The sequence below is a fragment of the Chiroxiphia lanceolata genome, chromosome 6 (genome assembly GCF_009829145.1).
Source record: "Chiroxiphia lanceolata isolate bChiLan1 chromosome 6, bChiLan1.pri, whole genome shotgun sequence".
NCBI lineage: Eukaryota > Metazoa > Chordata > Aves > Passeriformes > Pipridae > Chiroxiphia > Chiroxiphia lanceolata.
This window is the reverse complement of record NC_045642.1, coordinates 35,581,420-35,592,624: the sequence shown is the minus strand read 5'-3', so window position 1 is coordinate 35,592,624 and position 11,205 is coordinate 35,581,420. Positions and strand designations below refer to the sequence as shown.

Below are 11,205 nucleotides of genomic sequence, written 5' to 3'. Positions count from 1 at the left end.
CTTCCTTCTTCCATGAATTTTTGTCAGATTTTCTTCACATCTTTTAGTAAGACTGGATAAAATTAAACAGTAATTTACTTACTTTTTTGCAGCTGTTGTAGAGAGAAAGAAATTACTTACAAAACAAGTCATGAGTGTCATGATAAACACAACACAGCACTAAACAATCCTAAAATAACAATACTTTTCACTAAATAAGCTCATCTTGCTTGATCTATGTATTCTTCACCTGTTCACAGGTTAGTGTGCAGATCAAATTCCATCTATACACAATAGCAAAACACAGAGTGCCGTTTATGTGTACAAAAATAATTACCTCTGACAACAAAAGCGAATGTCTAAAGACTGCCATAGAAAGAGAGAATTAAGACCTTTTAACAAAGGTACCAGTATGCTTAGAAATATCTGAAGATACTCCCTGCTGTGGTGGCCCGTGATGCACGGAGGTTTTAGTGGAAATTGATGTTCCAGCTGCAGTAGAGAATCAAATAAAAGCTAAAGAGCGGAAATTTTAGGTGGTAAGCAAAAGATTTGTCCTTTTTAAAAATATAAGAAAGAGGGTATGAAAGTGTGAGATTTTGTGATTTTTAAATTGCAGAGGACACATCATCATCTGAATATCATATCACAGGATGATGAGGAGGCTGTCAGTCTTCTTCCTGTCCGGCAGAGGATTATTGGAGCCCCTTACAAAGAAAAGTATTATGTATTTTGTTGTATCTCTCTCTATCAGTAAGGCAGCACCAAAGGTGACTTAAAAGAGGGGTTTAGGGTGAGATTTGGCTGTTTGGGGGTTCCTGTGGCCATGAACACCTAAGTGCTGCCTTTTGAGGAGTCAGAAGCCCTCGGTAGTCAAACAGGTGAGCAGAGAACGGTGCCAAGAGCAATCGGGGCAGATTTAAACGGCTCCAGAGAGGGTGTGGAACAGAGGTGTGGCATGTCAGTGAGGACATTTGCATTGCAGTTCACACAGGCAGGACAAGCAGGAAGGGCTCCTCTCTGACCATCTGGGAGCAGCCAACAGAGGCAACAAACAGACTCAGAAAGCAGGTAAGGTAGAGCAATGTTGATCATAGTCCTACGATCTCTTTCAAAATCCGGTTTCTCAAGTACATTAACCACTTGGATTTTTGAAGCATGACTACATTTTAAACAATGAGTTTCAAAAACCTGCATAACAAGGAGGACTTTTCAGAAGATTTGGGCATTATTTCACAGATATCTCCAGTTTGTCTCTGTGCATCTATTGAAAGGAGGTGTGTGAATTATATCGACAATAAAATCTTAGTATTTCTGAGTTCATAAAGTTTAGCTTTGCCTTATACAACACATAATTTCATTTTTACCTTAATCCCTGCAATCTACATCAGCTGATCCTTACCTTCGCAAAGACTGAAGACATCAGTCCTCCTCAAACCAGAAAAATTTAGAAAACTTGTGAAAGAAGAAACAATACCACAAGCTGATCAAGTGACTTCATATATATCTGTTCCTTTTATTCAGAGAAGCAGTGTAGACTTTTAAAGCAGAAATTTCATTAATAGCAAGTTGCAGAAAAATATAATTTTTTTAAAATCTAGACGAATTTACTCCCCAGTCTTTTAAAAGCATCAGAAATAGTAACTTAAACCTTTTGAAGTGGTGAGAAAGCGAGACCATTAATCTCTTCGTGTCTATAAATTGGCTGCTAAGAATAAATTCCCATGCAGTCTATTCTTTAAATATGTTCAAACAACTTATGTATCAATGAATAGAGTTGATATTTTAATTTATTTAGAGTGTCAGGTGCAATTCTTGTTCATTTGGGACTAATTTCTAAAATCTTGACATGCCAGGTTGGGTGGAGCTTTGAGCAATCTGTTCCTGTAGAAGGTGTCCCTGCCCATGGCAGAGGGATTGGACCTAAATGATCTTTAAGGTGCCTTCCAACCCAAACCATCCTATGATTCTATCCTTTTAAAATATTATGTCAACTTTTACGAAACTCAGCCTGAATTACTTTTGCAGAATTAGGTTAGTAATACTGCTTTTACTGCTCTCATAGATTACTGTCCTTATGAATTAAGTTTCTCTGTGTGGGAACGTCCAGTTGTCATAAACTGTCACAGTACTCTTGTTTATTGAGTGGAAAATAGCTTCCTTGCTTGGAGAAAAGGTGAAGAGCAACAAAAAATCAGTAAACTCCCTTATCTTACTGACATGCTAGTATTACTACTCCTTCAGTGATTTACATTTTATATCTCATTACATACTGCTAAAGGTAATTAACTCTAGAGGTATCTTTAAGGGATTACACACCTAGATTACCTACAGGTAATCTATCTGTGTAATCTATTATTCTTCTTGTTCTGGCACAAGATTATTTTAGTAATGTAGTCGATGGCCTTTATCTTCCAGGAGGTGTAAACTGAACTGAACAGTTTCAAATCCTGGGGGGGATCTTGAGGTGATCTGTGACCTCATACTTTTTTGATGCATGTTGAAAAGTAAAGTAAACTTGTGCTGTGTAATTTATGTATTTTATTAAAAGGATAACAAGGATACATAAACTTAGCTGTATTAATCTAAATTTACTAAGACTACTTATTTCCATTTGGCTTGTGAGAGACCAAATGCTAGCTCAGAAAAGTTGTAAATCATCTTATCTATTTTATGCTTTTATCTTTTCCTGAAGGCTCATACATCTTCTTGAACTCCCGTCAGGTCACATAGTAAAGCATCTTGTCTTCTCTGAAAGTGTATATCAGCTATATATTTTCTCCTTATATCTTACTGTTTAATGTTATTGACATTCTTTTTCATTACTCTTTCCATGAAAATAAAATAAAATAATTGGGGGAAAAAAAAAAAGAAATCCTGCAGTCTTAATACTGAATTCCTTCCAAAGGACTGCACAGAACTCTGGAGTATCAACCTCTTCTCCCAGTTTTGTATCACAACCAAACTTGCTGAGGAGGCACTCTACCCCTTCATCCAAGTCTTTTGTGAACAATTTCAGTAATACTGGCCTCAGTATTGACTCTTGCGGGACTCCACTAGTTACTAACCTCTAATGAGACACTGTGCCATCAGTGACAATCCTCTGGGGTCTGCCATTCAGCCAGTTCTCAATCCACCTCAGTCTGCTCATCCAGCCTACACTTCCTAAACTTGTCTAATGTAGGGTACTGTTAAGTCCATATTCTCATAATTTCATTAATTAATTTTCTCATTGAAGACAAATTTCTTCTTGTTGCAGAAGGAAAAGGACAAGGATGAGGATACTGGTCATGGTGTGACTTGGATTATCTACGGAAGACTAGTGACTAGGTTTACAGATGTAAATGGTCTGTGTCTCAAGAGGCCTTAGAAAATAACTCTGCCTATCAGGGAAAGAGTGAGACTTGTTGATTCAGAACAGGGTTTGCCTTTTTTTGAAGAAATCATTCCCTCTTTCATAGAGCTTCTCCTTAAAAAATCCAGCAGTACCCTTTACTCTTACGGGTATTTCTCATCTGTAAAGAAAGTTACTGTAGAGGGACAGCCAGCTGCCTAGGATTACAAATTACAGCAGAAATCTCCTGCATTAGACAGGTCACTCATCATGGCCCCTGACACTGCTGTTTCTCAGAGGTCTTTCTGTTTCAGTTTAGTGTTAAGGATGCATCCTTTTAAGTATGCCACACTGCATTAATATCTCCATTTTTAATATATTTTATGCTGTTATTTATGTTGCTCTTTGGAAGACATGTCAGCCTCTTCTTCCTATTTGAAAATATTAGTGTCCGTAATTTACTCAAATAGAATAAATCACTGTCACTTTATTACTTTATTTTACTTTTTTAGAGTCCAGCCCAGAAGTTTTAAGTCAAATTACTTTTATTTGCGGCCAGAGTTTGCTAGTTCTATAAACGTTACCTTGTGTCTTATCATCTCACCATCTTCTATTGATGGAGGGAATAAAACAAAGCTGTGAAGTTTTAATAGAAAGGTTTGTCATGAAAAGAATACACTTCATCTTGAAGCTGGACATAACTGATTATTAAAATAGTGCAAGGATTCTTCTTTGTTTTAAATATGCCTGTCTGTCAGTCTCTAAAATTACTTCTACTCAATAAATTCACATATTAGCAGTAAACATTATCTGAATCCATTTGTAAAACTTATGTAAAATACAATTTACTGTTTACCTTTTCTTTACATGCAGAATTCCAGCCCTTTGGTTTAAATCTGTATTACAATGACAATGTTACCAAGCATACTGTGAGTTAAAGACAAACACATTCTTGTAATCAAGATATATTTGAAAGGTTTAGCAACATTCTTTTATAAGCATATTTTAATAGGTGCTCCACATTTTAAATTATTTCTTTTGAAAACTGGATTACTGCAAAATCTTCCCATGACCTTTCAGATGTGCAGATTGCCAAGTCCCTGAAGTGATGCAGCAGTAGCCACTGCACTGTTACAAATCTCCTTTGCAATTATAATGCTATCTGTGTATGCATTGGAACTGTTGACAAAACTACCTTACAATTTTCTAGAATGCCCATTTAATCATAAATATTCCACAGTCCTGCAGTAGTTATTTAGATGTACTGGGGTTTTTTTGTTTGGTTTGTTTTTTTTCCTCATAGTGCTAAATTAGTTGATTCTTAAAATATTGATTTAGGCCCTTAGGGTTGCACACTGATCTAACCCACGCTTGATGAAAACTGAATTATAGATAAGCTCCCATCCTTACTGGAATAGAATAGCTTATATATTGAAAGAAAAGTTGGCGACCTTTTAATTTTAAAATTGAAAAATTTACTTCTTAGAACTTCTAGAATTCTATAATACTTAAGGCACTCTAAGTTGGACAAAGTTAGCCACAAGAATATTTGAGCATGCTGTCTTCTAAAGAATTCAAAATTACCTTTTATGCAATTTTTCATATGACTAGAAATAGTAATCTTTGCTTAAATCAGAAAAACATACCTTGTATTTTATAAAACAAAACTATCAGTCATGATAAAGGAGTTTATTTGTTGTTCTAAATTTTCAGTAATTACAGTTAATTTGAAAAACACAAATAGGAAGATCTAAGAGAATATTGAAATGGAATATTGCTAACATTCTATTAATATTAAGTGTCTTGTTCATTTACAATGTATTTGAATGTAATTTGTATATTTATTAATATTTTACTGACAATATCCAAAATAAAAAGATAGAAAGTATGTTTACGGTAAAAAAAAACAAATTATAGTCCAAATTTATTGTATCAATAATTGGGTAACATGAACATAACATGTAAGTCATGACAATTAGATGTAACTCCCTCATGTGTATGAAAAAGGAATGATGTATTTCACTTGTGTATATGTGGTATTAGAAATACAGAATTAATTAAAGTAGTACAAAGTGAAGAATTCAATCCTTTGATGACACAATAATGTTAAAGACAAGGAATATGGAAAGGAAAGCCATATAGGAAAGGAGATTTGTATATGACGAGAGAAAGATCCTCTTTTTCCAAAAAGAAATTACCAGATATGCAAGGGAAAGATGTTACACTGATGTTTGGTCTATGAATTAGAATTTCAATTTGTCTGAAATTGCCACAGGAGACTTGTAAGAGCAGTTTCTCAGTTTGTGTGAACTCTATGTCATAATCCTAAGAATCAAGTAATTTACCCTATATTTTGTAAAAAAATCCCCAAACTGTGATTCTTTGGAGATGTTTTATTTCAAGGTACAAACTCTGAGCATTAGATTGCATTGAGATAATCACTGAACAGGAAGAAATAGGTAACTGGGGTAAATAATTCTGCCATAATTCTTCATAATAGTAGAAGAACTAGGGTGGGTGTTTTTTTGCAAGAAAATATATACCAGAGAGGGTATCTTGCATCTTGCCTTTTTTTTTCCTTAATCTAAAGTTTAAACTATGAATAGATCTACTGCAATATGAACAATCTGTGCAGGAGAAAGGAGACGGGGAAGAAGGCAGTTCTATCACTGTTAGCTTCTTCATGACCTTCAGGTTAAAACTACCAGTATGCTAACACAATAATTAATATATTATATATATACTTTAACAAAGTTTACATGCAACAAAGTTAAATCTTAACTGACTGAGTCATGGGAGCTGGTGATATAGACAGCAGCAGCCTGGGAATAATTAAGAGGGATCACAGAGACCTAGGAGAGGTGGTAAAGGGCTCCAGAGCTCAAGTACTTTTTTGTCAATCCTTTGGGTCAAATGAAAGGCATTCAAAATGGCCAAACAAATCTGGCAGGTTAACAACTAGTTAGAACAATGGTGCCATAGTCAAGGTTTTGGTTACACAGACTGTTGGACTCATTTTGCCAAACCTGATCTACTGGGGGCTGATGAGGTTCATCTGACAAAGGGGGGAAAAAATATCTTTGGTCATGGACTTGTCAGACTGGTAAAGGGGGCTCCAAACTAGATTTGTTAAGAGCCAAGCCAATCCTGCCAGTCAGATGCCAATACCTGTAATGGATGCCTGGAAAAGTGCAAAGGCATTCCAGATACTCCAACCAGCAAGTCAGTTTTGTCCAGGGCCTGACACAGATGCCTATACACAAATGCACATAGTATAGGGAACAAACAAAAGGAAATAGAAGCATACACACACCTGCATAGAGGTAATATCAGTGGAATCACAGAGATGTGGTGGAATGGCTTCTATGACTGGAGCGTTGGAATGGAAGGTTTTAGGGTTTTTATGAAAGACAGGCTAGTGAGATGATGAAGGCGTGTAACCTTCCATACCAATTACTGCCTGGAGTGTATGGAACTCTCTCTGGTGAAGGATGAGGAACTAGCTGAGAGCTTGTGGGTTAAGATCCAAGGGAGTTTAGGGACAGGAGATGTTATAATGGGGATCTTCTACAGGACGCCCAATCAAGGGAATGGTATGGATGAAGCCCTCTACAGGCAGACAGGAGCAGCTTCACATTCACAAGCCCTGGTACTCATGGGGTATTTCAACCACCCTGACATCTGTTAGAAGGACAAAACATCAAGGCACAAGCAATCCTGGAGGTTCCTCAAATGTGTCAACAACACCTTCCTCACAAAAGGGACTGAGAAACCAACAAGGAGTGGTGCCATGGTGGACCTTGTGCTCACCATCAGGGAGGAGCTGATGGGGAATGTAGTGTTCCAAGGCAACCTTGGCAATTGTGACCACAAAAGGGTGGAATCCTAGATCTTCAGGGCAGTGAGAAGGACTCACAGCAAGTTCACTGTCCTGGACTTCACTAGAGCAGACTTTGGCCTCCTCAAGGACCAGGAGGTCCCGGTAGAGTCCCATGGGATAAAGATCTGGAGAAAAGAGGGACCCTGGATGCTGTCTGATATTCAAGGATCACCTCCTCCAGCTTCAGCAGGAAATTGGGCAAAAATGCTAGGAGGTTTCCATGGATGGATAAGAAGCTGATGAGAAAACTCAGAACCAAAAAAAAAGCTTTCAGAAGGTAGAAATGAGAACAAGTAGATTGGGAAGAATACAGGGGAATTGTACAGGAACCTAGAGATAAAGTGAGGGAAGCCAAGGCCCAGTTAGAGTCTGGCCAGGTATATCAACGACAACAGGAAGGGTTTCTATAGATATCTTGTAAACAAAAGAAAGGCTAGGGATAATGTGCGCCCTCTCTGGAAGAAAACACTAGACCTGCCTATCCTAGACAAAGAGAAGGCTGAGGTTCTTAATGACTTCAGTGACTTCTTAATGACTCAATCTTCAATGGCAAGTGCTCTACCCACACCACCCAAGTCAAGAAAGGCAAAGGCAGGGACTGGAAGAATGAGAATGTTAAGGCCACTGTACGAGAGCATCAGGTTCAAGACCATCTAAGGAACCCACATATGTACAAGTCCCTGGGACCTGATGAGATTCATCTGTGAGTCTTGAGGTAGGTGGCAGATGAAGTTGCTAAGCCACTATCCATAATTTTTGAAAAATCATGGCAGTCAGGTGAAGTTCCCATGGATTGGAAAAAGGGAACTATAATGCCCATTTTTAAAAAGGGGAAAGAGGAAGACCCAGGAAACTACAGACCAGTCAGTCTCTGTGTCAGGTAAGATCATGGAGCAGATTCCTCTGGAAACTATGCTGAGGCACATGGAAAACAAAGAAGTTATTGGTAATAGACAACATGGTTTTAGGAAGGTTAAATCATGACTGACAAATTTGGTGACACTTATGACAGAGCTTCAGCATGGGTGGATAGGGGCGGAGAAACTGACATTATCTACCCAGACTTATGCAAAGAATTTGACACTGTCCTGCATGACATCCTTGTTCTAAATTAGAGAGACGTGTTTGAGGAATGGACCACTCGGTAGATAAAGAACTGGTGGGATGCAAAGAGTTGTGGTCAGTGGCTCATTGTCCACTTGGAAACCAGTGAAAAGTGGTGTCCCTAAGAGGTTGCTACTGGGGTTAATGCTGTTCCACATCTTTGTCGGTAACATGGACGGTGGGATTGAGTGCACCTTCAGCAAGTTTGCTGATGACACCAAACTCTGCAGTGCAGTAAACAAGATGAAGGGAAGGGATGCCATCCAGAGGGACCCTGATACATTGAGAGGTGGGGTGATGGATTATCATGAATCATAGAATCATAGAATCAGCTGGGTTGGAAGGGACCTCCAAGATCATTAAGTCCAACCCTTGATCCGCTAGCACCGTGGTTAAAACCTCCAGCGATGAGGAATCCACACTAGGCAGCCCATTCCAGTGCCTGATTACCCTTTCTGTAAAGAATTTCTCCCTAATATCTAACCTAAATATCTGTGCCTATCTCCCCTGGCATAGCTTAAGACCGTTTCCTCTTGTCTTACTGATAGCTGCCTGGGAAAAGAGACCAACCCCCACCTGGCTACAACCTCCTTTCAGGGAGTTGTAGAGAGTGATGAGGTCTCCCCTGAGCCTCCTCTTCTCCAGGCTGAACAACCCCAGTTTCCTCATCCTCTCCTCATAGGACTTGTGCTCAAGTCCCTTCACCAGCCTTGTTACTCTTCTCTGGACCTGCTCCAGCACCTCAATATCCTTCCTGAACTGAGGGACCCAGAACTGGACACAGTACTCCAGGTGTGGCCTCACCAGTGCTGAGTACAGGGGAAGAATCACTTCCCTGGACCTGTTGGCCACACTGTTCCTGATCCAGGCCAGGATGCCATTGGCCTTCTTGGCCACCTGGGCACAATGGCTCATGTTCAGCTTCCTGTCAATCCAAACTCCTAGGTCCCTTTCTACCTGGTTGCTCTCCAACCACTCTGTCCCAGCCTGTAGCGCTGCAGGGGGTTGTTGTGGCCAAAGCAGAGGACCCGGCACTTGGCCTTGTTGAACCCCATCCCATTGGAATCAGCCCAACTCTCCAACCTGTCCAGGTTCCTCTGCAGAGCCCTCCTGCCTGCCAGCTGATTGACACTCTCCCCTAACTTAGTGTCATCTGCAAATTTGCTAATGGTACACTCATTCCCCTAATCTAAATCATCAGTAAAGATATTAAAGAGAACTAGGCCCAACATTGGTCCCTGGGGGACACCACTAGTGACCGACCGCCAACTGGATGCAGCACTGATCACCACCACTCTCCGGGCCCGGCCCTCCAGCCAGTTCCTAACCCAGCACAGAGTGCCCCTGTCCAAGCCATGGGCTGCCAGATTTTTCAGGAGAATGCTGTGGAAGACGGTGTCAAAGGCTTTGCTGAAGTCCAGGTAGACACATCCACAACCTTCCCCTCATCCACCAGGCGGGTCACCTGATCATAAAAGGAGATCAGGTTGGTCAGACAGGACCTGCCCCTCCTAAACCTGTGCTGGCTAGGTCTGATCCCCTGTCCATCCTGTAGGTGCTGTGTGATTGCACTGAGGATGATCTACTCCATAACCTTGCCAGGCACTGAGGTCAGGCTGACAGGCCTGCAGTTTCCCAGGTTTTCCTTTGCCACAGTCGGGTTGGAAAGGGTCCGCGACAGCAAACAGGGTTAGAGCGAAGTAAAAGATTGAGCCAGGTTGTTGCTGTGTGTACTCAAAGCCCAGAAAGCCAAAAAAATCCTGGGCTTCATCAAAAGGATCATGTCCAACAGATCAAGGGAGGTGATTTTTCCTCTTTACTCTGCTCTGAGAGATCCCATCTGGAGTGCTGCGTACAGTTCTGGTACCTTCAAATAAGAGGGACATAGAACTGTTGGATCAAATCCAGGGAAGGGTCACAAAGTTAATAAGAGGACTGGAGCACCTCCCTTACAAAGACAGGCTGAGAAAGTTGTGACTAGATGATCTTTGAGGTCCCTTCCAACCCCTAACATTCTATGATTTGATGATTCTATAACCGGGTAGGCCAATAACATGTACAAATGGAAAATACTATTGAATTTTTCTAGAAATAAATGTATGAAGCAATGGCACTGAACAGCCCTCATACAAAACACCTACCACATAAGTTGTATTTACACTGTGTAGCAATTCTTGTCCTTCATCTCAAAGTAACATGTAATGCTAAAGAAAACTATTAAGCCGTGGCAAAGAAAGTACAGTGGTACCATAGCACAAAGCTAGACCTAGACTAATTAGTTATGCAGAAGATAATCTGTCCTTAGAAGGACCATGCTATCATAACTATATTTTTTCTTGAACCCAAATATCGACCAAATAGTTCAAAGGAAAATGTATGTTTTATTATCCAGTGTAGATATGAATTACCTTGTTGCATTTGCACACACTGGTGGAATATATGCAAAACCTTCAAAACTCAGACCACAATGCAAACAAAAAAGGATTTATGTAAGGTTTTACAAGAAAAGACTTGAAAGGGAACATGTGGAAATATGAAGCGTAATGTGTACACATACATCATGGTGAACTTTAACAGATAGATTTTTCTCCCTGCAGGCAAAAAAAAAAGTCATTAGTTTATGTTTCGCTGGGCAATAATGTGTTTATCCTGTGGCTGTTGTGGCTGTCATGATAAAGGACAACATTCTAGATTCGTGCATTTTTCCACTGTTCTTTGATCACAGATTCATACGTCTGCCTGCAGTTTCAGGTAAAGCAGTAGCAGCGTTATTTAACTAACTTGCTATATCATGTTGTTGGGCTTCTAGTCCAGAAATTAATGAGTACTTCTCAAAGTGAAATTCTTACAGACAGATCTGATAGGCTATTTCTGTAAAGCCATTTTAATAAATCAGAAAAAGGATCCA

At 39.7% G+C, this 11,205-nt stretch overlaps 1 long non-coding RNA gene across 4 annotated transcripts in view; it reads left to right on the top strand.

Annotated features, from left to right (window-relative positions):
• Positions 1-593: 593 nt before the first annotated feature.
• The window catches only part of LOC116789002, a 29,634-nt gene continuing 19,022 nt past the window's right edge, over positions 594-11,205 (top strand). For 3 of the 4 annotated variants that reach the window (XR_004357844.1, XR_004357842.1, XR_004357843.1), the window contains exon 1: positions 594-1,050. This is a non-coding gene — a long non-coding RNA (uncharacterized LOC116789002). The remainder of the gene's footprint in view (positions 1,051-11,205) is intronic. The other variant, XR_004357841.1, reaches the window with a different exon arrangement.